Genomic DNA, 20396 nt, shown 5'->3' with positions numbered 1-20396 from the left:
CATTTTAATTTGTTTTAATAGTATATTGACAGTATTGTTTTCTTTCAAAAATCCACTTAATTAATTAATTAATTTTCTTTACCCTATTATTAAAATGGTAATTGACAAAAACAAACTACATTGTCACCAGAAGAGCAGTACAAAATATACAAGTGATATATTAAAATCATCTTTCCAGCTTTAATTTCAATGATGCCTTGGTGCAACAATTTTGTGAGAAACATCTTCACCCATAAAGAAAGATTTTCTTAATTCCTTACCTGTGTGCTGATTAGATATCACCTTGTTTTCACATTAAACAGACTTCCCCATGAGGAAGCAGCAAGGATGCAGTGACGTTTATGTTTCCTGGTGTCAACCTGTATTATTTCAGTAGACATTGAAATGAGGATGCATCTTGCTGCCTTTCCAATGAAGCAAGTTTAATTCAGTAATAGGTGAAAAACCATTCCTACAAAGGTGTTAATCAGAGACTTGGCTTTGTGGACACTTTTCAGAGAGCAAATTTGTTAGCATAAACATAAAATCAGAAAATGAAGAGCTGTTTAATCACTCAATTGGACTTTTCTGCCAGCATAATTTTTTTTCTCTGCAACCCACTGCTAAATTGTGCTTCCTAGCTGTTTTTTATAAAATCACTTAATCAAATCTAACTCTGATTACATCAGAGAAGGCCGGGTACCCTACACCATAAGAGGGGGTTTGAAATTTTGACTTGTCTACTTAAAGATCACCAAAATCTGATAACAAGGTCAATTACGTCCCTGGGTGGGATTGAATCACCAACCTTTAGGTTAATAACCATACACACTAACTGATTGCGCCACAGCGACACTTTGCAAAAGTACATACTGACAAAGGCTAATAAGCATTCATCTAGAACGTTTCCTAGAAAAACTTTAAAAAGTCAATAATCTGGAGAATTTTTGTAAGAAACACATTGGTACTTTCCCATGATGAGTGAGTGCTTCAGGATCTCTTGCACTTACATGGGCTATTAACCAAAAGGTTCCCACCCAGTGATGTAATTGACCTTGTGATCAGATGTTGGTGATCTTTAAGTAGACAAGTCAAAATTTCAAACCCCCTCTTATGGTGTAGGGTACCTGGCCTTCTCTGACGTAATCAGAGTTAGATTTAATTAAGGTGCGCAAGGGCATAGAAGGGAGCGGTTTAAGAAAAGAGAAGTGGAAACAGACAGCAAACTAGGCTGGAGAGAGACCTGAGACAAAGAGATCTGAATTATACGAGAGCCGACCAGGGGAAACACAAATTATGCAGTCAAGTTTCCCACATTTGGGGAAATCGCAGGAGCAGCACACCCAGAGTGCAATGGGTGAGCCTTGCCCTGGGAGAAGCACCTTCATGATCATAGTATCTCACCTGGCAGGTAAGTAGGAGTTGGGCTAGTGCTGGGGAGGGTCGCTGCTCGGGTACGCCCCTGTCAAGTGAAGGAGATCCAACTGAGGCAGCACAAGGGAACTCTCGAAAGAAGAACAAGGCTAGAGGAAGATCTGAGACAAAGAAATCTGACTTTTACCAGAGCTGACCAGAGGAAAGCACAAACACAGTCCCCCACTACCACCAGGAAACATTAACGCCACTGCATCCTTGCTGCTTTCTCATGTGGAAGTCTATTTAATGTGAAAACAAGGTGATATCTAATTAGCACACAGAAAAGAAAATTAAGTGAATTTTTGAAAGAAAACAATACTGTCAATATACTATTAAAACAAATTAAAATGGTAAAAGTTATTGTACTTTAAGTAAAAATAAAAGAGCAAAAATGTCAATCCCAGTTTTGGATTACTTTAATTAACAAAAAAAATGCATATAGCAGAGGATAGTTTCAATCTGCCTACCTCTGGGTTATGGACCCAGCATGCTTCCATTACAGTACTCTGCTGCACATGTAAGTGCAAGAGATCCTGAAGCACTCACTCATCATGGGAAAGTACCAATGTGTTTCTTCATTGGTTGATGGAAGAAACATCTTACAAAAACTCTCCACATTATTGACTTTTTAAAATGTTTCTAGGAAACGTTCTAGATGAATGCTTATTAGCCTTTTTCAGTATATGCTTTTGCAAAGTGTCGCTGTGGCGCAATCAGTTAGTGTGTAAGGCTATTAACCAAAAAGTTGGTGGTTCAATCCCACCCAGGGACGTAATTGACCTTGTTATCAGATTTTGGTGATCTTTATGTAGACAAGTAAAAATTTCAAACCCCCTCTTATGGTGTAGGGTACCTGGCCTTCTCTGATGTAATCAGAGTTAGATTTGATTCAGTGATTTTATAAAAACAGCTAGGAAGCACAATTTAGCAGTGGGTTGCAGAGAAAAAGAAATATGCTGGCAAAAAAATCCAATTGAGTGATTAAACAGCTCTTCATTTTCTGGCTTTACTTTTATGCTAACAAATTTGTTCTGTGAAAAGTGTCCACAAAGCCAAGTCTCTGATTAACACCTTTGTAGGGATGGTTTTTCACCTATTACTAAATTAAACTTGCTTCATTGGAAAGGCAGCAAGATGCATCCTCATTTCAATATCTACAGAAATAATACAGGTTGACACCAGGAAACATTAACGCCACTGCATCCTTGCTGCTTTCTCATGTGGAAGTCTGTTTAATGTGAAAACAAGGTGATATCTAATTAGCACACAGGTAAGGAATTAAGAAAATCTTTATTTAAGGGTGAAGATGTTTCTCACAAAATCGTTGCCCCAATGCATCATTGAAATTCAAGATGGAAAGATGATTTTAATATATCACTTGTACATTTTGTATTGCTCTTCTGGTGACAATGTAGTTTGTTTTTGTCAATTACCATTTTAATAATCGGGTAAAGAAAATTAATTGGATTTTTGAAAGAAAACAATACTGTCAATATACTATTAAAACAAATTAAAATGGTAAAAGTTATTGTACTTTAAGTAAAAATAAAAGAGCAAAAATATCAATCCCAGTTTTGGATTACTTTAATTAACAAAAAAAAATGCATATAGCAGAGGATAGTTTCAATCTGCCTACCTCTGGGTTATGGGCCCAGCATTTTTCCATTGCAGTACTCTGCTGCACATGTAAGTGCAAGAGATCCTGAAGCACTCACTCATCATGGGAAAGTACCAATGTGTTTCTTCGTTGGTTGATGGAAGAAACATCTTACAAAAACTCTCCAGATTATTGACTTTTTAAAGTTTTTCTAGGAAACGTTCTAGATGAATGCTTATTAGCCTTTGTCAGTATGTATGTTTGTAAAGTGTCTCTGTGGCGCAATCTGTTAGTGTGTTTGGTTATTAATCACAGGGTTGGTGGTTCAATCCCACCCAGGGATGTAATTGACCTTGTTATCAGATTTTGGTGATCTTTAAGTAGACAAGTCAAAATTTCAAACCCCCTTCTTATGGTGTAGGGTACCTGGCCTACTCTGATGTAATCAGAGTTAGATTTGAATCAGTGATTTTATAAAAAAAAACAGCTAGGAAGCACAATTTAGCAGTGGGTTGCAGAGAAAAAGAAATATGCTGGCAGAAAAATCCAATTGAGTGATTAAACAGCTCTTCATTTTCTGGCTTTATTTTTATGCTAACGAATTTGTTCTCTGAAAAGTGTCCACAAAGCCAAGTATCTGATTAACATATTTGTAGGGATGGTTTTTCACCTATTACTAAATTAAACTTGCTTCATTGGAAAGGCAGCAAGATGCATCCTCATTTCAATATCTACTGAAATAATACAGGTTGACACCAGGAAACATTAATGCCACTGCATCCTTGCTGCTTTCTCATGTGGAAGTCTGTTTAATGTGAAAACAAGGTGATATCTAATTAGCACACAGGTAAGGAATTAAGAAAATCTTTATTTAAGGGTGAAGATGTTTCTCACAAAATCGTTGCCCCAATGCATCATTGAAATTCAAGCTGGAAAGATGATTTTAATATATCACTTGTACATTTTGTATTGCTCTTCTGGTGACAATGTAGTTTGTTTTTGTCAATTACCATTTTAATAATCGGGTAAAGAAAATTAATTGGATTTTTGAAAGAAAACAATACTGTCAATATACTATTAAAACAAATTAAAATGGTAAAAGTTATTGTACTTTAAGTAAAAATAAAAGAGCAAAAATGTCAATCCCAGTTTTGGATTACTTTAATGAACAAAAAAAAAATGCATATAGCAAAGGATAGTTTCAATCTGCCTATCTCTGGGTTATGGGCCCAGCATGCTTCCATTGCAGTACTCTGCTGCACATGTAAGTGCAAGAGATCCTGAAGCACTCACTCATCATGGGAAAGTACCAATGTGTTTCTTCATTGGTTGCTGGAAGAAACATCTTACAAAAACTCTCCAGATTATTGACTTTTTAAAGTTTTTCTAGGAAACGTTCTAGATGAATGCTTATTAGTCTTTGTCAGTATGTACTTTTCGCAAAGTGTCTCTGTGGCGCAATCGGTTAGTGTGTTCAGCTATTAATCAAAAGGTTGGTGGTTCAATCCCATCCAGGGACGTAATTGACCTTGTGATCAGATTTTGGTAATATTTAAGTAGACAAGTCAAAATTGCAAACCCCCTCTTATGGTGTAGGGTACCTGGCCTTCTCTGATGTAATCAGAGTTAGATTTGATTAAGTGATTTTATAAAAAAACAGCTAGGAAGCACAATTTAGCAGTGGGTTGCAGAGAAAAAGAAAAATGCTGGCAGAAAAATCCAATTGAGTGATTAAACAGCTCTTCATTTTCTGGCTTTATTTTTATGATTACAAATTTGTTCTCTGAAAAGTGTCCACAAAGCTAAGTATCTGATTAACATCTTTGTAGGGATGGTTTTTCACCTATTACTAAATTAAACTTGCTTCATTGGAAAGGCAGCAAGATGCATCCTCATTTTAATATCTACGGAAATAATACAGGTTGACACCAGGAAACATTAACACCACTGCATCTTTGCTGTTTTCTCATGTGGAAGTCTGTTTAATGTGAAAACAAGGTGATATCTAATTAGCACACAGGTAAGGAATTAAGAACATCTGTATTTAAGGGTGAAGATGTTTCTCACAAAATCGTTGCCCCAATGCATCATTGAAATTCAAGCTGGAAAGATGATTTTAATATATCACTTGTACATTTTGTATTGCTCTTCTGGTGACAATGTAGTTTGTTTTTGTCAATTACCATTTTAATAATCGGGTAAAGAAAATTAATTGGATTTTTGAAAGAAAACAACACTGTCAATATACTATTAAAACAAATTAAAATGGTAAAAGTTATTGTACTTTAAGTAAAAATAAAAGCTAAAATATCAATCCCAGTTTTGGATTACTTTAATGAACAAAAAAAAAAAGCATATAGCAAAGGATAGTTTCAATCTGCCTACCTCTGGGTTATGGGCCCAGCATGCTTCCATTGCAGTACTCTGCTGCACATGTAAGTGCAAGAGATCCTGAAGCACTCACTCATCATGGGAAAGTACCAATGTGTTTCTTCATTGGTTGCTGGAAGAAACATCTTACAAAAACTCTCCAGATTATTGACTTTTTAAAGTTTTTCTAGGAAACGTTCTAGATGAATGCTTATTAGTCTTTGTCAGTATGTAGTTTTTGCAAAGTGTCTCTGTGGCGCAATCGGTTAGTGTGTTCAGCTATTAATCAAAAGGTTGGTGGTTCAATCCCATCCAGGGACGTAATTGACCTTGTGATCAAATTTTGGTGATCTTTAAGTAGACAAGTCAAAATTTCAAACCCCCTGTTATAGTGTAGGGTACCTGGCCTTCTCTGATGTAATCAGAGTTAGATTTGATTCAGTGATTTTATAAAAACAGCTAGGAAGCACAATTTGGCAGTGGGTTGCAGAGAAAAAGAAATATGCTGGCAGAAAAATCCAATTGAGTGATTAAACAGCTCTTCATTTTCTGGCTTTATTTTTATACTAACTAATTTGTTCTCTGAAAAGTGTCCACAAAGCCAAGTATCTGATTAACATATTTGTAGGGATGGTTTTTCACCTATTACTAAATTAAACTTGCTTCATTGGAAAGGCAGCAAGATGCATCCTCATTTCAATATCTACTGAAATAATACAGGTTGATACCAGGAAACATTAACGCCACTGCATCCTTGCTGCTTTCTCATGTGGAAGTCTGTTTAATGTGAAAACAAGGTGATATCTAATTAGCACACAGGTAAGGAATTAAGAAAATCTTTATTTAAGGGTGAAGATGTTTCTCACAAAATCGTTGCCCCAATGCATCATTGAAATTCAAGCTGGAAAGATGATTTTAATATATCACTTGTACATTTTGTATTGCTCTTATGGTGACAATGTAGTTTGTTTTTGTCAATTACCATTTTAATAATAGGGTAAAGAAAATTAAGTGGATTTTTGAAAGAAAACAATACTGTCAATATACTATTAAAACAAATTAAAATGGTAAAAGTTATTGTACTTTAAGTAAAAATAAAAGCTAAAATATCAATCCCAGTTTTGGATTACTTTAATGAACAAAAAAAAAAATTCATATAGCAAAGGATAGTTTCAATCTGCCTACCTCTGGGTTATGGGCCCAGCATGCTTCCATTGCAGTACTCTGCTGCACATGTAAGTGCAAGAGATCCTGAAGCACTCACTCATCATGCGAAAGTACCAATGTGTTTCTTCATTGGTTGCTGGAAGAAACATCTTACAAAAACTCTCCAGATTATTGACTTTTTAAAGTTTTTCTAGGAAACGTTCTAGATGAATGCTTATTAGTCTTTGTCAGTATGTGCTTTTTGCAAAGTGTCTCTGTGGCGCAATCGGTTAGTGTGTTTAGCTATTTATCAAAAGGTTGGTGGTTCAATCCCACCCAGGGACGTAATTGATCTTGTGATCAGATTTTGGTGATATTTAAGTAGACAAGTCAAAATTGCAAACCCCCTCTTATGGTATAGGGTACCTGGCCTTCTCTGATGTAATCAGAGTTAGATTTGATTAAGTGATTTTATAAAAAAACAGCTAGGAAGCACAATTTAGCAGTGGGTTGCAGAGAAAAAGAAAAATGCTGGCAGAAAAATCCAATTGAGTGATTAAACAGCTCTTCATTTTCTGGCTTTATTTTTATGATTACAAATTTGTTCTCTGAAAAGTGTCCACAAAGCCAAGTATCTGATTAACATCTTTGTAGGGATGGTTTTTCACCTATTACTAAATTAAACTTGCTTCATTGGAAAGGCAGCAAGATGCATCCTCATTTCAATATCTACGGAAATAATACAGGTTGACACCAGGAAACATTAACGCCACTGCATCTTTGCTGTTTTCTCATGTGGAAGTCTGTTTAATGTGAAAACAAGGTGATATCTAATTAGCACACAGGTAAGGAATTAAGAAAATCTTTATTTAAGGGTGAAGATGTTTCTCACAAAATCGTTGCCCCAATGCATCATTGAAATTCAAGCTGGAAAGATGATTTTAATATATCACTTGTACATTTTGTATTGCTCTTCTGGTGACAATGTAGTTTGTTTTTGTCAATTACCATTTTAATAATCGGGTAAAGAAAATTAATTGGATTTTTGAAAGAAAACAATACTGTCAATATACTATTAAAACAAATTAAAATGGTAAAAGTTATTGTACTTTAAGTAAAAATAAAAGAGCAAAAATATCAATCCCAGTTTTGGATTACTTTAATTAACAACAAAAAATGCATATAGCAGAGGATAGTTTCAATCTGCCTACCTCTGGGTTATGGACCCAGCATGCTTCCATTACAGTACTCTGCTGCACATGTAAGTGCAAAAGATCCTGAAGCACTCACTCATCATGGGAAAGTACCAATGTGTTTCTTCATTGGTTGATGGAAGAAACATCTTACAAAAACTCTCCACATTATTGACTTTTTAAAATGTTTCTAGGAATCGTTCTAGATGAATGCTTATTAGCCTTTGTCAGTATGAACTTTTGCAAAGTGTCGCTGTGGCGCAATCAGTTAGTGTGTAAGGCTGTTAACCAAAAGGTTGGTGGTTCAATCCCACCCAGGGACTTAATTGACCTTGTTATCAGATTTTGGTGATCTTTAAGTAGACAAGTCAAAATTTCAAACCCCCTGTTATGGTGTAGGGTACCTGGCCTTCTCTGATGTAATCAGAGTTAGATTTGATTCAGTGATTTTATAAAAACAGCTAGGAAGCACAATTTAGCAGTGGGTTGCAGAGAAAAAGAAATATGCTGGCAGAAAAATCCAATTGAGTGATTAAACAGCTCTTCATTTTCTGGCTTTATTTTTATGCTAACAGATTTGTGCTCTGAAAAGTGTCCACAAAGCCAAGTATCTGATTAACATCTTTGTAAGGATGGTTTTTCACCTATTATTAAATTAAACTTGCTTCATTGGAAAGGCAGCAAGTGATGTCATCCACGCAGTGGGTCAAAGTTGGCTTCAAACCTCGTCTGCTTATGAAAAGAGAAAAGGGGTATGCAGGGCATGGCGGCCTTTTGCGGTGCTTGGATGACCCCTAGTTCGCATTAAATAATGCAGTCGAGTTTCCCACATTTGGGGAAATCACAGGGGTCAGCATACCCAGAATGCAATGAATGAACCGCACCCTGGGAGAACAGTCTTCATGACCATGGTATCTCCTATGCAAAATAAGTATGATTTGGGATAGGGCTGGGGAGGGCCGCAGCTCAGGCACATCTCTGTCAAGTAAAGGAGATTCAACTGAGGCAGCACAAGGGAACTCTCATCTGGGGACAACAACTGCAGGGAGAACACATATTTTCAGATGAACATGGGAGGGCAGAAGGCTGCCTAATACTGAAGCACCCTCAAACAACAAACCAAATGCAACAACTAGTGCAAGCATTCCTGGGGGAAGGCCTGCAGCAGATGGATTTGCATATGGCGATGTCATCCAAGCAGTGGGTCAAAGTTGGCTTCAACCCTCGTCTGCATATGAAAAGAGAAAAGGGGCGTGCAGGGCATGGCGGCCTTTTGCGGCACTTGGATGACCCCTAGTTCGCATTAAACACCTCCACCCTCCGTCGGTGTGGGGCTCATGTTGGCTATGCCCCAGCCCCTGAAGGATTCAAGCTGATTTCTTGCAGCAGCTGGGCACTGTAACAGCTCCAGAGCTGCTCTGTAAGGCAAGTAAAAGGGTGTGGGCCCTGCAGCACTACCTGTAGTTCGCATTGTGCGAGACCCCTAGTTCGCATTAAACACCCCCACCCTCCTTCGGTGTGGGGCTCATGTTGGCCATGCCCCAGCCCCTGAAGCATTCACGCTGATTTCTTGCAGCAGCTGGGCACTGTAACAGCTCAAGAGCTGCTCTGTAAGGCAAGTAAAAGGGTGTGGGCCCTGCAGCACTACCTGTAGTTTGCATTGTGCATTGGAAGGCACAAAGTAAGCAGACGGGAGGAGAAGTCAGGATAGTGCACAAGGGTATAGACGGGAGGGGCTCAAGAAAAAAGAAGTGGAAACAGACAGCAAACTAGGCTTCCAATGCACAATGCAAACTACAGGTAGTGCTGCAGGGCCCACACCCTTTTACTTGCCTTACAGAGCAGCTCTGGAGCTGTTTAATCACTCAATTGGATTTTTCTGCCAGCATAATTTTTCTCTTACGTCCTAGAGGATGCTGGGGACTCCGTAAGGACCATGGGGGATAGACGGGCTCCGCAGGAGACATGGGCACTTTAAGAAAGACTTTAGATCTGGGTGTGCACTGGCTCCTCCCTTTATGCCCCTCCTCCAGACCTCAGTTTACTACTGTGCCCAGAGGAGACTGGGTGCTTTTCAGGGAGCTCTCCTGAGTTTCCTGACAGAAAGTATATTTGTTAGATTTTTTTATTTTCAGGGAGCCTGCTGGCAACAGACTCCCTGCATCGAGGGGCGGAGGGGAGAGATGCACACCTACTTCTGTGAGTTGATAGGCTCTGCTTCTTAGGCTACTGTACAGCATTAGCTCCAGAGGGATCGGTACGCAGGTCTCACCCTCGCCGTCCATCCCAGAGCCGCGCCGCCGTCCCCCTCGCAGAGCCGGAAGATAGAAGCCGGGTGAGTATGAGAAGAAAAGAAGACTTCAGAGGCGGCGGAAGACTTCATGATCTTCACTGAGGTAACGCACAGCAGTAAAGCTGTGCTCCATTGCTCCAATACACCTCACACACGGCAGTCAGTGTAAGGGTGAAGGGCGCAGGGGGGACGCCCTGGGCAGCAATATAGACCTCTCTTTGGCAAAATAAATATATATGCAGCTAGGCACTGTATATATATATAAGAGCCCCCGCCATTTTTTTACTATATTTGAGCGGCACAGAAGCCCATCGCTGAGGGGGTGGGGCTTCTCCCTCAGCACTCACCAGCGCCATTTTCTCCACAGCACCGCTGAGGGGAAGCTCCACGGACTCTCCCCTGCTTATACCACGGTAGAAAGAGGGTCTTAAAGAAGAGGGGGGCACATAATTAGGCGCATATATATATGGAAATACAGCGCTACTGGGTAAACATAAAATTATTGTGTTTTTTTCCTGGGTCATATAGCGCTGGGGTGTGTGCTGGCATACTCTCTCTCTCTGTCTCTCCAAAGGGCCTTGTTGGGGAACTGTCCTCAGATAAGAGGATTCCCTGAGTGTATGGTGTGTCGGTACACGTGTGTCGACATGTCTGAGGTAGAAGGCTCTCCTAGAGAGGAGCAGGAGCAAATTAATGTGGTGTCTCCATCGACAACGCCGACACCTGACTGGATGGATATGTGGAATGTTTTAAGTGCTAATGTAAACTTATTACACAAGAGATTAGACAAAGCTGAAGCTAGGGAACAGTCAGGGAGTCAACCCATGCCTGTCCCTATGTCGCAGGGACCTTCGGGGTCTCAAAAGCGCCCACTATCCCAAATAGTTGACACAGATACCGACACAGATTCTGACTCCAGTGTCGACTACGATGATGCAAAGTTACAGCCAAAATTGGCTAAATGTATTCGATATATGATTATTGCAATAAAAGATGTTTTGCACATCACAGAGTCCCCTGTCCCTGACACGAGGGTACACATGTATAAGGGAAAGAAACCTGAGATAACCTTTCCCCCCTCACATGAGTTGAACGAATTATGTGAAAAAGCTTGGGAATCTCCAGACAAAAAGCTGCAGATTCCCAAAAGGATTCTTATGGCGTATCCTTTCCCGCCAATGGACAGGATACGGTGGGAATCCTCCCCTAGGGTGGATAAAGCATTGACACGCTTATCCAAAAAGGTAGCGCTGCCATCCCAGGATACGGCTACCATCAGGGACCCTGCTGACCGCAAGCAGGAGGTTACCCTAAAGTCCATTTACACACATTCTGGTACCTTACTCAGACCGGCAATTGCGTCGGCCGGGGTTGTAGCGCGGTGGCAGCATGGACAGATACCTTATCAGCAGAGATTGAGACCCTAGATAAGGATGCTATGTTATTGACCATAGGGCATATAAAAGATGCTGTCCTATATATGAGAGATGCTCAAAGTGACATTAGTCTACTGGGTTCTAGAATAAACGCTATGTCGATTTCTGCTAGACGAGTCCTATGGACCCGGCAATGGACAGGTGATGCCGACTCAAAAAGGCATATGGAGGTTTTACCTTACAGGGGTGAGGAATTGTTTGGGGAAGGTCTCTCGGACCTAGTCTCCACAGCTACAGCTGGTAAATCAAATTTTTTGCCTTATATTCCCTCACAGCCTAAGAAAGCACCACATTATCAAATGCAGTCCTTTCGATCACAGAGAAACAAGAAAGTACGAGGTGCGTCCTTTCTTGCCAGAGGTAAGGGCAGAGGGAAGAAGCTGCACAACACAGCTAGTTCCCAGGAACAGAAGTCCTCCCCGGCCTCTACAAAATCCACCGCATGACGCTGGGGCTCCGCTAAAGGAGTCCGCCCAGTTGGGGGCACGTCTTCGAGTTTTCAGCCACATCTGGGTTCATTCGCAGGTGGATCCCTAGGCAATAGAAATTGTTTCTCAGGGTTACAAGCTGAAATTCGAAGAGGTGCCTCCTCGCCGGTTTTTCAAATCGGCCCTACCATCTTCTCCCCAGGAAAGGGAGATAGTGTTAAATGCAATTCACAAATTGTATCTTCAACATATGCAGATGAGGGTTCCAGCCAACTTTGGCCCACTGCTTGGATGACATCACCGTATGCAAATCCGTCTTCTGCAGACCTTCTCCCAGGAATGCTTGTACTAGTTGTTGCATTTGGTTTGTTGTTTGGGCGTGCTTCAGTATTAGGCAGCCTTCTGCCCTCCCATGTTCATCTGAAAATATGTGTTCTCCCGGCAGTTGTTGTCCCCAGATGAGAGTTCCCTTGTGCTGCCTCAGTTGAATCTCCTTTACTTGACAGAGATGTGCCTGAGCAGCGGCCCTCCCCAGCCCTATCTCAAATCATACTTATTTTGCATAGGAGATACCATGGTCATAAAGAATGTTCTCCCAGGGCAAGGCTCACCCATTGCACTCTGGGTGTGCTGCTCCTGCGATTTCCCCAAATGTGGGAAACTTGACTGCATAATTTGTCTTTTCCCCTGGTCGGCTCTCGAATAATTCAGATCTCTTTGTCTCAGGTCTCTCTCCAGCCTAGTTTGCTGTCTGTTTCCACTTCTGTTTTCTTGAGCCGCTCCCTTCTATGCCCTTGCGCACTATCCTGACTTCTCCCGTCTGCTTACTTTGTGCCTTCCAACGCACAATGCGAACTACAGGTAGTGCTGCAGGGCCCACACTCTTTTACTTGCCGTACAGAGCAGCTCTGGAGCTGTTACAGTGCCCAGCTGCTGCAAGAAATCAGCTTGAATGCTTCAGGGGCTGGGGCATAGCCAACATGAGCCCCACACCGAAGGAGGGTGGAGGTATTTAATGCGAACTAGGGGTCATCCAAGCACCGCAAAAGGCCGCCATGCCCTGCATAACCCTTTTCTCTTTTCATATGCAGATGAGGGTTCCAGCCAACTTTGGCCCACTGCTTGGATGACATCACCGTATGCAAATCCGTCTTCTGCAGACCTTCTCCCAGGAATGCTTTTAAGAGTTGTTACATTTGGTTTGTTGTTTGGGGGTGCTTCAGTATTAGGCAGCCTTCTGCCCTCCCATGTTCATCTGAAAATATGTGTTCTCCCTGCAGTTGTTGTCCCCAGATGAGAGTTCCCTTGTGCTGCCTCAGTTGAATCTCCTTTACTTGACAGAGATGTGCCTGAGCAGCGGCCCTCCCCAGCCCTATCCCATATCATACTTATTTTGCATAGGAGTTTCCATGGTCATGAAGATTGTTCTCCCAGGGTGAGGTTCATTCATTGCATTATGGGTATGCTGACCCCTGTGATTTCCCCAAATGTGGGAAACTCGACTGCATTAATTGTGGTAGTGGGGGACTGTGTTTGTGCTTTCCTCTGGTCAGCTCTGGTAAAAGACAGATTTCTTTGTCTCAGATCTTCCTCTAGCCTTGTTCTTTTTTCGAGAGTTTCCTTGTGCTGCCTCAGTTGGATCTCCTTCACTTGACAGGGGGGTGCCCGAGCAGCGACCCTCCCCAGCTCAAGCCCAACTCCTACTTACCTGCCAAGTGAGATACTATGATCAGGAAGGTGCTTCTACCAGGGCAAGGCTCACCCATTGCACTCTGGGTGTGCTGCTCCTACGATTTCCCCAAATGTGGGACACTTGACTGCATAATTTGTGTTTCCTCTGGTCTGCTACTCGTATAATTCAGATCTCTTTGTCTCAGGTCTCTCTCCAGCCTAGTTTGCTGTCTGTTTCCACTTCTCTTTTCTTGAGCCCCTGCCTTCTATGCCCTTGTGCACTCTCCTGACTTCTCCTGTCTGCTTACTTTGTGCCTTCCAACGCACAATGCAAACTACAGGTAGTGCTGCAGGGCCAACACCCTTTTACTTGCCTTACAGAGCAGCTCTGGAGCTGTTACAGTGCCCAGCTGCTGCAAGAAATCAGCTTGAATGCTTCAGGGGCTGGGGCATAGCCAACATGAGCAGCAAGATGCAGCACTGGACTATTAGTAATGTACTGTAGTATGCTGAGCACCACAATGCAGCACAAGACAATGAGCAGTGATACTGAGCACTGATGAGGATACTACTGAGAACTGACACTGAGCAGGAGAGACACACTACTAGTATTACTGAGCAGCAATAAGTAACCACTGATACTGAGCACTGATATTGAGATTTCCACTGAGAGAACATAGCCACGTCCTCTCCGCTCTCTCTTCAATGCACGAGTAAAAATGGCAGCAACGCGCAGCTCTTTATATGGAATCCGAATCTCGCAAGAATCCGACAGCGGGATGATGACATTTTCCCTTGTTCAGGTTTTCCGAGTCAGGCGGGAACAACCGAGCCTGCCTCGGACCAGTGTAAACCACGTGGAGTTCGTGGGGAATTCGGTTCTCGGAGAACCGAACCCGCTCCTCTCTACCTTATACCCATCATTTTTTTTATTTTCAATCTAAGCCCCTGCAGTTTTCTGTAAGCATCTGCTTCGCTATGATGATCAACAAGTCACAAGGGCAAACACTCAGGGCCTGAGGCGTAGATCTTAGGACCAGCTGCTACAAGCATGGCAGAGGTGTCACTATCACTGGTGACACCCAGAGAGGTGGCGAGGGAGATTGTAATGCAGTGCGCGCAGATAAACAGCGCAATGGTAAAAAGGAGGCATGGTTTCATAGGTAGGGGCGTGGCCTGGTGGCCTGAATCTTCATTTTGTTGCTCCGGGTGTCCCGGGGGTTGGGGGCTGCACCCGGGGACTAGTGTGTGAGCTGTGCTGGCTCCTGCACAGTGACAGGGCATGGCCACCCAGCATGACGCCTCCCTTCTTGACCATGCTGTAATTGCAGTCGCACTGCAGTTCAGCGTGATCATAAAAAATGGTGTAGGCTCCTGCTGGTGCAGGCTGTAGAGAAAAGCTGCTGTGACCACGCCCCCTGTGTCTCCTCCGTTGCAGACCCCATTTTGAAGCCTTGCCCCCGGACTAAGAGAAAAGTATGCCCTTGCTCACTATCCTGACTTCTCCTCCCGTCTGCTTAATTTGTGCCTTCCAACGCACAATGCGAACAACAGGTGGTGCTGCAGGGCCCACACCCTTTTACTTGCCTTACAGAACAGCTCTGGAGCTGTTACAGTGCCCAGCTGCTGCAAGAAATCAGCTTGAATGCTTCAGGGGATGGGGCATGGCCAACATGAGCCCCACACCAAAGGAGGGTGGGGGTGTTTAATGCAAACTAGGGGTCATCCAAGCACTGCAAAAGGCCGCCATGCCCTGCATGCCCCTTTTCTCTTTTCATATGCAGATGAGGGTTCCAGTCAACTTTGGCCCACTGCTTGGATAACATCACCGTATGCAAATCCGTCTGCTGCAGACCTTCCCCCAGGAGTGCTTGTACTAGTTGTTGCATATGGTTTGATATTTGATGGTGCTTCAGTATTAGGCAGCCTTCCGCCCTCCCATGTTCATCTGAAAAGATGTGGTCTCCCTGCAGTTGTTGTCCCCAGATGAGAGTTCCCTTGTGCTGCCTCAGTTGAATCTCCTTTACTTGACAGAGATGTGCCTGAGCAGTGGCCCTCACCAGCCCTATCCCAAATCATACTTATTTTGCATAGGAGATACCATGGTCATGAAGATTGTTCTCCCAGGGTGAGGTTCATTCATTGCATTCTGGGTATGCTGACCCCTGTGATTTTCCCAAATGTGGGAAACTCGACTGCATTATTTGTGGTAGTGGGGGACTGTGTTTGTGCTTTCCTCTGGTCAGCTCTGGTAAAAGTCAGATTTCTTTGTCTCAGATCTTCCTCTAGCCTTGTTCTTCTTTCGAGAGTTCCCTGGTGCTGCCTCAGTTGGATCTCCTTCACTTCACAGGGGGGAACCCGAGCAGCGACCCTCCCCAGCTCTAGCCCAACTCCTACTTACCTGCCAGGTGAGATACTATGATCATGAAGGTGCTTCTCCCAGGGCAAGGCTCAACCATTGCACTCTGGGTGTGCTGCTCCTGCGATTTCCCCAAATGTGGGAAACTTGACTGTATAATTTGTGTTTCCCCTCGTCGGCTCTCGTATAATTCAGATCTCTTTGTCTCAGGTCTCTCTCCAGCCTAGTTTGCTGTCTGTTTACACTTCTCTTTTCTTGAGCCGCTCCCTTCTATGCCCTTGCGCACTATCCTGACTTCTCCCGTCTGCTTACTTCGTGCCTTCCAACGCACAATGCGAACTACAGGTAGTGCTGCAGGGCCCACACCCTTTTACTTGCCTTACAGAGTAGCTCTGGAGCAGTTACAGTGCCCAGCTGCTGCAAGAAATCAGCTTGAATGCTTCAGGGGCTGGGGCATAGCCAACATGAGCCCCACACCGAAGGAGGGTGGAGGTGTGTAATGCGAACTAGGGGTCATCCAAGCGCTGCAAAAGGCCGCCATGCCCTGCACGCCCCTTTTCTCTTTTCATATGCAGACGAGGGTTGAAGCCAACTTTGACCCACTGCTTGGATGACATCACCATATGCAAATCCATCTGCTGCAGGCCTTCCCCCAGGAATGCTTGCACTAGTTGTTGCATTTGGTTTGTTGTTTGGGGGTGCTTCAGCATTAGGCAGCCTTCTGCCCTCACATGTTCATCTGAAAATATGTGTTCTCCCTGCAGTTGTTGTCCCCAGATGAGAGTTCCCTTGTGCTGCCTCAGTTGAATCTCCTTTACTTGACAGAGATGTGCCTGAGCAGCGGCCCTCCCCAGCCCTATCCCAAATCATACTTATTTTGCATAGGCGATACCATGGTCATGAAGATTTTTCTCCCAGGGTGAGGTTCATTCATTGCATTCTGGGTATGCTGACCCCTGTGATTTCCCCAAATGTGGGAAACTCGACTGCATTATTTGTGGTAGTGGGGGACTGTGTTTGTGCTTTCCTCTGGTCAGCTCTGGAAAAAGTCATATTTCTTTGTCTCAGATCTTCCTCTAGCCTTGTTCTTCTTTCGAGATTTCCCTTGTGCTGCCTCAGTTGGATCTCTTTCACTTGACAGGGGGGTGCCCGAACAGCGACCCTCCCCAGCTCTAGCCCAACTCCTACTTACCTGCCAGGTGAGATACTATGATCATGAAGGTGCTTCTCCCAGGGCAAGGCTCACCCATTGCACTCTGGGTGTGCTGCCCCTGCGATTTCCCCAAATGTGGGAAACTTGACTGCATAATTTGTGTTTCCCCTGGTCGGCTCTCGTATAATTCAGATCTCTTTGTCTCAGGTCTCTCTCCAGCCTAGTTTGCTGTCTGTTTCCACTTCTCTTTTCTTCAGCCGCTCCCTTCTATACCCTTGTGCACTATCCTGACTTCTCCTCCCGTCTGCTTACTTTGTGCCTTCCAATGCACAATGCAAACTACAGGTAGTGCTGCAGGGCCCACACCCTTTTACTTGCCTTACAGAGCAGCTCTGGAGCTGTTACAGTGCCCAGCTGCTGCAAGAAATCAGCTTGAATGCTTCAGGGGATGGGGCATGGCCAACATGAGCCCCACACCAAAGGAGGGTGGAGGTGTTTAATGCGAACTAGGGGTCATCCAAGCACAGCAAAAGGCCGCCATGCCCTGCACGCCCCTTTTCTCTTTTCATATGCAGATGAGGGTTGAAGCCAACTTTGACCCACTGCTTGGATGACATCACCGTATGCAAATCCGTCTTCTGCAGAACTTCCACCAGGAATGCTTGCACTAGTTGTTGCATTTGGTTTGATGTTTGGGGGTGCTTCAGTATTAGGCAGCCTTCTGCCCTCCCATGTTCATCTGAAAATATGTGTTCTCCCTGCAGTTGTTGTCCCCAGATGAGAGTTCCCTTGTGCTGCCTCAGTTGAATCTCCTTTACTTGACAGAGATGTGCATGAGCAGCGGCCCTCCCCAGCCCTATTCCAAATCATACTTATTTTGCATAGGAGATACCATGGTCATGAAGATTGTTCTCCCAGGGTGAGGTTCATTCATTGCATTTTGGGTATGCTGACCCCTGTGATTTCCCCAAATGTGGGAAACTTGACTGCATTATTTGTGGTAGTGGGGGACTGTGTTTGTGCTTTCCTCTGGTCAGCTCTGGTAAAAGTCAGATTTCTTTGTCTCAGATTTTCCTCTAGCCTTGTTCTTCTTTCGAGAGTTCCATTGTGCTGCCTCAGTTGGATCTCCTTCACTTTACAGGGGGGTACCCGAGCAGCGACCCTCCCCAGCTCTAGCCCAACTCCTACTTACCTGCCAGGTGAGATACTATGATCATGAAGGTGCTTCTCCCAGGGCAAGGCTCACCCATTGCACTCTGGGTGTGCTGCCCCTGCGATTTCCCCAAATGTGGGAAACTTGACTGCATAATTTGTGTTTCCCCTGGTCGGCTCTCGTATAATTCAGATCTATTTGTCTCAGCTCTCTCCAGCCTAGTTTGCTGTCTGTTTCCACTTCTCTTTTCTTCAGCCGCTCCCTTCTATACCCTTGTGCACTATCCTGACTTCTCCTCCCGTCTGCTTACTTTGTGCCTTCCAATGCACAATGCAATCTACAGGTAGTGCTGCAGGGCCCACACCCTTTTACTTGCCTTACAGAGCAGCTCTAGAGCTGTTACAGTGCCCAGCTGCTGCAAGAAATCAGCTTGAATGCTTCAGGGGATGGGGCATGGCCAACATGAGCCCCACACCAAAGGAGGGGGGAGGTGTTTAATGCGAACTAGGGGTCATCCAAGCACTGCAAAAGGCCGCCATGCCCTGCATGCCCCTTTTCTCTTTTCATATGCAGATGAGGGTTCCAGTCAACTTTGGCCCACTGCTTGGATAACATCACCGTATGCAAATCCGTCTGCTGCAGACCTTCCCCCAGGAGTGCTTGTACTAGTTGTTGCATATGGTTTGATATTTGATGGTGCTTCAGTATTAGGCAGCCTTCCGCCCTCCCATGTTCATCTGAAAAGATGTGGTCTCCCTGCAGATGTTGTCCCCAGATGAGAGTTCACTTGTGCTGCCTCAGTTGAATCTCCTTTACTTGACAGAGATGTGCCTGAGCAGCGGCCCTCACCAGCCCTATCCCAAATCATACTTATTTTGCATAGGAGATACCATGGTCATGAAGATTGTTCTCCCAGGGTGAGGTTCATTCATTGCATTCTGGGTATGCTGACCCCTGTGATTTTCCCAAATGTGGGAAACTCGACTGCATTATTTGTGGTAGTGGGGGACTGTGTTTGTGCTTTCCTCTGGTCAGCTCTGGTTAAAGTCAGATTTCTTTGTCTCAGATCTTCCTCTAGACTTGATCTTCTTTCGAGAGTTCCCTGGTGCTGCCTCAGTTGGATCTCCTTCACTTCACAGGGGGGAACCCGAGCAGCGACCCTCCCCAGCTCTAGCCCAACTCCTACTTACCTGCCAGGTGAGATACTATGATCATGAAGGTGCTTCTCCCAGGGCAAGGCTCAACCATTGCACTCTTGGTGTGCTGCTCCTGCGATTTCCCCAAATGTGGGAAACTTGACTGCATAATTTGTGTTTCCCCTCGTCGGCTCTCGTATAATTCAGATCTCTTTGTCTCAGGTCTCTCTCCAGCCTAGTTTGCTGTCTGTTTCCACTTCTCTTTTCTTCAGCCGCTCCCTTCTATACCCTTGTGCACTATCCTGACTTCTCCTCCCGTCTGCTTACTTTGTGCCTTCCAATGCACAATGCAAACTACAGGTAGTGCTGCAGGGCCCACACCCTTTTACTTGCCTTACAGAGCAGCTCTGGAGCTGTTACAGTGCCCAGCTGCTGCAAGAAATCAGCTTGAATGCTTCAGGGGCTGGGGCATAGCCAACATGAGCCCCACACCAAAGGAGGGTGGAGGTGTTTAATGCAAACTAGGGGTCAGCCAAGCGCCGCAAAAGGCCACCATGCCCTGCACGCCCCTTTTCTCTTTTCATATGCAGACGAGGGTTGAAGCCAACTTTGACCCACTGCTTGGATGACATCACCATATGCAAATCCGTCTTCTGCAGAACTTCCCCCAGGAATGCTTGCACTAGTTGTTGCATTTGGTTTGTTGTTTGGGGGTGCTTCAGTATTAGGCAGCCTTCTGCCCTCCCATGTTCATCTGAAAATATGTGTTCTCCCTGCAGTTGTTGTCCCCAGATGAGAGTTCCCTTGTGCTGCCTCAGTTGAATCTCCTTAACTTGACAGAGATGTGCCTGAGCAGCGGCCCTCCCCAGCTCTATCCCAAATCATACTTATTTTGCATAGGAGATACCATGGTCATGAAGATTATTCTCCCAGGGTGAGGTTCATTCATTGCATTCTGGGTATGCTGGCCCCTGTGATTTCCCCAAATGTGGGAAACTCGACTGCTTTATTTGTGGTAGTGGGGGACTGTGTTTGTGTTTTCCTCTGGTCAGCTCTGGTAAAAGTC

The 20396-nt window shown here is 44.1% G+C and overlaps 10 non-coding genes and 4 pseudogenes across 10 annotated transcripts; 12 read left to right on the top strand and 2 right to left on the bottom strand.

The window, feature by feature from the left end:
• Positions 1-1235: 1235 nt before the first annotated feature.
• Positions 1236-1398, bottom strand: LOC135020536 (U1 spliceosomal RNA). The gene has a single exon (XR_010217960.1). It is a non-coding gene; the product is annotated as a U1 spliceosomal RNA (small nuclear RNA).
• A 7059-nt stretch (positions 1399-8457) lies between these two features.
• Positions 8458-8636, bottom strand: LOC135020686 (U1 spliceosomal RNA; annotated as a pseudogene).
• A 3771-nt stretch (positions 8637-12407) lies between these two features.
• Positions 12408-12550, top strand: LOC135020667 (U1 spliceosomal RNA; annotated as a pseudogene).
• A 692-nt stretch (positions 12551-13242) lies between these two features.
• LOC135020440 (U1 spliceosomal RNA) lies at positions 13243-13406 on the top strand. Its single transcript, XR_010217868.1, has one exon. It is a non-coding gene; the product is annotated as a U1 spliceosomal RNA (small nuclear RNA).
• Positions 13407-13558: 152 nt separating this feature from the next.
• Positions 13559-13722, top strand: LOC135020662 (U1 spliceosomal RNA). Its single transcript, XR_010218037.1, has one exon. It is a non-coding gene; the product is annotated as a U1 spliceosomal RNA (small nuclear RNA).
• Positions 13723-15606: 1884 nt separating this feature from the next.
• Positions 15607-15770, top strand: LOC135020570 (U1 spliceosomal RNA). Its single transcript, XR_010217983.1, has one exon. It is a non-coding gene; the product is annotated as a U1 spliceosomal RNA (small nuclear RNA).
• Positions 15771-15922: 152 nt separating this feature from the next.
• Positions 15923-16058, top strand: LOC135020609 (U1 spliceosomal RNA; annotated as a pseudogene).
• A 698-nt stretch (positions 16059-16756) lies between these two features.
• LOC135020434 (U1 spliceosomal RNA) lies at positions 16757-16920 on the top strand. Its single transcript, XR_010217862.1, has one exon. It is a non-coding gene; the product is annotated as a U1 spliceosomal RNA (small nuclear RNA).
• Positions 16921-17072: 152 nt separating this feature from the next.
• LOC135020515 (U1 spliceosomal RNA) lies at positions 17073-17235 on the top strand. Its single transcript, XR_010217940.1, has one exon. It is a non-coding gene; the product is annotated as a U1 spliceosomal RNA (small nuclear RNA).
• A 674-nt stretch (positions 17236-17909) lies between these two features.
• On the top strand, positions 17910-18073 carry LOC135020391 (U1 spliceosomal RNA). The gene has a single exon (XR_010217819.1). It is a non-coding gene; the product is annotated as a U1 spliceosomal RNA (small nuclear RNA).
• A 152-nt stretch (positions 18074-18225) lies between these two features.
• On the top strand, positions 18226-18388 carry LOC135020521 (U1 spliceosomal RNA). Its single transcript, XR_010217946.1, has one exon. It is a non-coding gene; the product is annotated as a U1 spliceosomal RNA (small nuclear RNA).
• A 672-nt stretch (positions 18389-19060) lies between these two features.
• LOC135020558 (U1 spliceosomal RNA) lies at positions 19061-19224 on the top strand. The gene has a single exon (XR_010217972.1). It is a non-coding gene; the product is annotated as a U1 spliceosomal RNA (small nuclear RNA).
• A 152-nt stretch (positions 19225-19376) lies between these two features.
• LOC135020676 (U1 spliceosomal RNA) lies at positions 19377-19512 on the top strand (annotated as a pseudogene).
• A 701-nt stretch (positions 19513-20213) lies between these two features.
• On the top strand, positions 20214-20377 carry LOC135020463 (U1 spliceosomal RNA). The gene has a single exon (XR_010217891.1). It is a non-coding gene; the product is annotated as a U1 spliceosomal RNA (small nuclear RNA).
• The last annotated feature ends 19 nt before the right edge of the window (positions 20378-20396 follow it).

This window comes from Pseudophryne corroboree, unplaced genomic scaffold (genome assembly GCF_028390025.1).
Source record: "Pseudophryne corroboree isolate aPseCor3 unplaced genomic scaffold, aPseCor3.hap2 scaffold_350, whole genome shotgun sequence".
Lineage (NCBI taxonomy): Eukaryota > Metazoa > Chordata > Amphibia > Anura > Myobatrachidae > Pseudophryne > Pseudophryne corroboree.
This window is presented reverse-complemented; position numbering and strand designations above follow the sequence as displayed.